The sequence below is a fragment of the Nelumbo lutea genome, chromosome 1 (assembly GCF_056320005.1).
Source record: "Nelumbo lutea isolate HS-2025 chromosome 1, American lotus-T2T, whole genome shotgun sequence".
Taxonomy (NCBI): Eukaryota; Viridiplantae; Streptophyta; class Magnoliopsida; order Proteales; family Nelumbonaceae; genus Nelumbo; species Nelumbo lutea.
In genome coordinates, this window is record NC_142684.1 from 101,337,058 (window position 1) to 101,343,465 (window position 6,408).

The window sequence follows — 6,408 nt, forward strand, 5'->3', positions numbered from 1 at the left end:
ACGCCGGATTGAGTGGGTTTCCTGGTTAAGCTTAGACCCATTCACAAGTCGGGTAGCCCGACGGCCCAGCCCCTGGATGGGCTTGAACATGATTTTTTGCCTGCGGGCTTGGCCACGGGCCTAAAAGCCCAGCTTAATTATTTTTTGGCCGGGCTCGAGACTTGTCAAAAAAGCTCATCCCGAGCCCGACCCGACCCAACATTTTATAATTTCTAAACCCTAAATCCGTAACCCAACTAACCCTTTCCTAGTTTCCCTCTTTTCATCGATCTAACTCCTTAGTTCTCACTCTTAGAGTCTTAGTTCTCACTCTCAGAGTCTCAATTTGTCTATAGCTCAATGAACCAACCGACGCCACCAACAAACTAGCAATCCCCGACAAGTGGGTGTTGAGTATAAGCTAGTAGCAGCAGGCAGCAACCTTTTTTTTTTTTACTTTACCTTCTCCGGCAAACTTAGGACCAGTACCACCAACGAACTAGGTCCTCTCTCTCTAGCGATGACCAGGTCCTCTCTCTCTCTCTCTCTATCTATCTCTTTGTTCTGATATATAAGGAAGTCTGAATAGATTTGAATCAGGTTTTAGTTCTCTTAGTTTGTAATAGAGATTCATTAGTTTGTCCGAATATATTTGAATAAGGTTTTAGTTATGTTAGTTTTCGTTCTATTAGTTATCAATAATAGAGATTCATTACTTCATTTTGTTAGGTTGGGATTCCAGCTTTTTATGAGGGCTGGGCTCGGACCCAAGTTGTAGGCCTATTGGTTGGGCTGGGCTCGGGCTCAGGCTCAGGCTCGGGCCTAAAAAAATCTGTTAATGAAGAGTGAAAGCCCAACCTAACCCTTGAACAAGTCTAGTCAAGCTGCAATAAGAGAGAGATTAGAGTGTTTGGGTTGCTTTACTTGGGGTGAGCACTCCGATGCTTAAGTCAGCGATAAGTTTTTGGAGAGCTATAAAGAGAGAACTAGTATGTTTGAGAGCTAAATCATGCGTACCCTTTCTATGAATGGGGATGCCTTTATATTGGCTAGCTACCGTGAAACTCAGGAAGTGCATCCAAGATTTCCGACCCATTTGATTTGGAGGCGGTTTCACGCCCAAAGATAAAACTCTATGTAAATAGGTAATGTTTATCCAGTTGCATCCGAAATGAACGGGGTGATAACCAAATTCTTCCAACATGGCATCGTGATCATGGGGAAGTCAGGAATGACACTCTACCCATAGAGGAGGTCACTCGGCACGTCATGCAGGTTGCTAGTTGAACTCAGGTCAGATTGGCAGAAGCAGATTGCCTCTTATGCTGACCTGACGTTTTGCCAGGCTGATTAAAGTTCGACTTGCCAAGGTGGTGCCGAGATCACTAGGGCAACTGTGAGATGTCTAAGGTGCTCCCAAGGTTTATTTACGTGGTGCTGAAGTGTGAACTGACTATTCTGCGGTGCCACTTATTATCAGGTTTCTGGAAGGGCAGGTCACCCTTTATCAACTTTAATTTTGAAATTGGAAAAACAGGCTGGTTTAATAAAGAAATTTTTTTGTACCAAGGGATTGGTTAAGTAAATCGGTTGCAAACAATACGGGTTTTGATAGGTTTTCAGTAAATCTACAAACGTATAGGAGGTGTTTTAAATATTTAGTATTTTATTTCAGGTCCGGATGAAAAGGAATCCAATCTGGCACAATGGTCTTGGTTCAAGTTTTTTACAGAGGTCAAAGGTTAGGGAAGGTCAAAACTACAAAGGAATGTGCAAGTAATTAATTCAAAAGAATATTACTCTACGTCAGACCCAAAACATGATTAGAAGACTGAAAATTGAGGCAATTGGTATCTAAGCAGAATATATTATATTAACAAAGAAAACAGCAAAACAGATCTTACTCCATTAAGAATTCAAACTAGAAAGTAGACACCGGAAACGGAAGAAAAAGCGACGAAGTGGTCGACACGGAGGGTCATCTACCGGAGACCCACCTGAGGAGGACCCCAGAGGTACGTGTTTTGAAGTTTTATATATTCGTCCTGTCTGATCAGTCTGACTGTCTGTGTCTGTGGTTAGAAGTCCAGGACCTTCTCTCTCTCTCTCGTGATACATATATTACATTAACATATCTTATTTTCAATTTATATTGGAGCCTTGTTTAATTGATTATAGCCATGAAAATGGGTTTGGGTATTCAAGTTCCATGGCTCTCTTATGGATGGACTCATGGTCTCATGCCCGCTGTGTATGTCTGGAGTCAATTATGGGAACATAATCCATATTTTTAAATCGGATCATGGGTCAAATCCGGTTGGGTCTTATTTAAAAGCTGGATCCTTTTAGAATTAAAACCCGAAAATTAAAGGTATGAAGTAGCATCAAATATCCATTTCGTACCCTGAATACCAGTTAGGCTATAGCTGGGGTCTGGATCACAGGGACGGAGGACACCCATAAGGGCCTGGGTCCCCCTACTAGTAATGCTAATTCACCATTATATGGGCCCTAATTGGATTATCATCTGGACCTAAAAACAGCTAAGAGAAGATGTTAGAACTCCTTCACATTCAGCGAATTTAATTAGGTGAAGCATGCACGCCAAAATTTCTTTACAAGTGTTCTAATAGTATTAGAAAATTCATCTATAGAAGCGGCCATAACTGTCTCTAAATGCATAAGAAGCGCCTCTAAAACAAATAGGAGGCAGCCAAGTGAGTGCTTCCGCTAAATTAGACCTTTAGAGGCATATATGATTGCCTCTGTTTCACTGACACCAAAAGTACTATATAAAGGCAGTTAAAATGCCTCTAAAAGTTTAATTTAGTGGCGCAACTGAACGCTTTAAAGGCTTTTGAGGCAATTTTATATGCCTCTAAAAGCAATTTAAAAAGAAGAAAAATTTTGATTAAAATGTTTAAACGATGTTTTTGACTGCCAGTAAAGATATATGGTTTAATGTTTAGAAGCACTTTTGACTACTTTTAAAGATATTCTAATTCCAATTTTTTTTAATCTGTTTTTATCATATACAAAACCTATAATACCTGTATAAGATATATCTATACCACTTCATTCAAAAAAGATACACCTGTACCAACATATATAACATTAAGATATCAAAACTATGAAATAATGTATATACTTCATCCAAAAAATACACCTTATCCATAAATTGTGAATATTGTTTCATAAAAAAAAATCAGATGGTTAAAAGCCATTGGATTAACAATAATATATTGCATAACAAATTCAATTAGTTGAACCAATTAATCAAAAAATTATTGTAAAATAATTGTATTTTAAAAATAAAACTAATAATAGAAAAAAAAAACTACCTTCTCTTTCCCCCTCTTTGAAAATAAGAATAGTTGATATTAAAAGAAAATATTAAGAAAAAAATGTAAACAGAAAAATATATATTAGCATGAACAGTAATGTTTATAATAATAAAATAAAAAATACCAAAGAATACTTTATACTATTAATATGAATAAATATAAATACAAGAAATATTTATGAAATTAATAAATACCAAAAATGTCCATAAAATATCTATTTATAAAAACAATTACCAAAAATAATAATTACCAAAACTACAATAAATACTTTAAATATTACCAAAAACCTAATATGGCAAAAAGTTGACCCAACCCGAAAAAATAGGGTTAGTGTTTCATATTTAGCTACCCGAATGTGAAAATGACACGACCTGACCCAACCCGAAAAAACTGGGTTGGTTGGGTTGGGTCACGGGTCAACCCACTGACCCGATTGTCAAGTCTAATTGGGATTATTTATGCATTGTTAGAAGTTTCCACTCTTTAATTTTTTTTCTATTTAGTCTTTACTTTTTATTGTTTACTATTTAAATTGTTAAATGTTCAATTTTTTATTTTATATTTGGAATTTTAAGGTTAATTCTTTTAATTGACATTTTTCATGTAATTTTTCTTTATTTTTTAAATTTCAATTATTTTTTGGGATGATCCAAATTGACCCATGGGTCAACCCTAACTCAAACATTTAGGGTTAGGGTCTAGCATTTGACAACCCAACCCGAAATTTAACCCGACCCGAAATCAACCCGAAGTACCTTGACCCAACCCAAACCTGACCTACCCAACCCAATTGCGAGGTCTATCGAAAACCACCCAAAATAATTTAAAAGTATCCATAAATTTATGTAGTTATATTATTTATTAAATTAATAATTACCAAAAAAATTATATTTATTAATGCTAATAACTAATAAATATAAATAACAAAAATATTTCTTAAATTAATAAATATAAAAAGTATCCATAAATTTAAATATTTTGGCAAGTTGACTCTTATTTTTAGCATTAGTTATTTTGGTAATTTGTGATAACCTATTAGTATTAATAAACAGTATTTATTCCCAAAATTACCTAAAATAAATACTTTTACCCAAATATTATAAAATTACTTTAACAGTATTTATGAAAAATACTTTGAAAATTACCAAAAACACAATATCTATTAATAACAGTATTAATATCGGATTTGGGTTGGATTAGTTAATTTTAGGGAAATTGTCTAAAACTCACCATGAGTTTTCAGCAGTTCTCTTAAACTCACCACTATTTTTCAAAAAGTCTAAAACTTACCATGTCACTAACTTGACATTAAACAGACAAACAGTTGTTAATATATTACCATTTTAACCTTCACAGAAAAAAATAAAATATGTAGAAAATAAATTAAAAGGTGTTAATATATTAACATTTTAATATTTAGACATGAAAAAAAGGAAAAGTTCAAAAAAATATTTTCAAATATAAAATACAAAAAACATAGAAATTGCAAAAAATATAAAAAATTATAGAAATTGCAGACAAAATAAAAAATTATTTTCAAATTATAATTGTAGAAAAAACACCAAAAATTATAGAAAAACACAGAAATTATAAAAAACATTGGAAATTATAACAAAACACTAAAAGTGTAAAAAACAAGAAAATTGGAAACTGAAAAGACCATGTTTCCTCTAACTCGCCATTCAAGGGTAATTTGGTCATGAAAATTGCTATTTATGCTAACATGAACACCTCTGTTAAGAAGCATTAATGGTGCACTAACAGAAGGTGAGTTTTGGAAAATAAAAACTTACTGACATAGTGAATTTTAGACATTTTAAAAAGTTATGAGTTTAAGGGAAATGTTGAAAACTATGATGAGTTTCAGACAAATTTCCTTAATTTTAATAACAGTATTTATTAATTAAAAGTATTAATAACAGTATTTAATAATCAACAATGTTTAATAACAATAACGGTATTTAATAATAATAGTATTAATTAAATTAAGTTGTTGTAGTAAAAGTATTAATTATTGGTAATAGCAATAGTATTTATTAATAGATACTGTTATTATTAATGAAAATAGGTATGGGTCGGAATACCCAAAACTCAGGTCGAATTGATCATCTTCTTAACCCGGATTGTGCTATGGTGGTCGCTCGGTGCAATGACCACAGTAGCAAAACAGGGTGAGTTTGGGGTGGTTTTGACGACACAAAAACACATCGCTCGTTGGAACGACGTCATTGTCCATTAAACCAACCCATTTGGTCGCCAATGCCAATGGTTGATATTTTTAAAGGATTGGGAGTAAGGTGCTCCCGTGTTTCAGAAAAAAATGGTGGTTTTGATTGTGTGAAAAAAACGTGTTGCTCGCCTGTCGCCAGAACAAAACCGGCGGTCATTATTCAAAACAAAACCAACCCATTTGGTTGCCTCAGTGGTTTTTATTGGATTGGGAGTAAGACGGTCCCCTGATCTGAAAACATATAAGAGGTTTAAGTCGTGCACCTCACTGATCTGAAAACATACCTTGGAGGTAGGTGCTTCACCCAGCTTGTTTCTTTTTTGTATGGAAGGTGGAAGTTTTCAAAATACAGAGAGTACGATCAAGTTGTTGTGATTGAATCCAAGTTGGAGATGGGGAGGTGAGCGACCATGAGAGAGAGAGATGGGGGAGATGTTAATTTGCTCGAGACTTCTCTCGTCTTTTGATTGGTTTTCTTACAAATTACGTGGAATAAAAAAAAATTAAAAAAATTAGAAGGGGGGTTTGGAGGAAGGAGGAAGGAGGAAGGAGAGGCCTTTCATCCTGTCCATTTTGGTTCAAATGGGAATTAAAATTGAAATTTGCTGGAATGGATTCTCATTCCCAAAGGTGGGAGAGGATGAAAGGCCTATCCTTTCATGGAACCCCATTCTAATTTTCTATTTTTTTATTCTACATATTTATTAAAACAGTCGCAGAACTACTGTGAAATCTTAGTTATTAAAATAATGCTTTTATTCATTAACAATATTTTCTTAAGTAACAATTTGACCGTATTTGAATACATACAGTATTTTAATAAATGTTGATAATTAATTTTAACGTAGAAGTTTT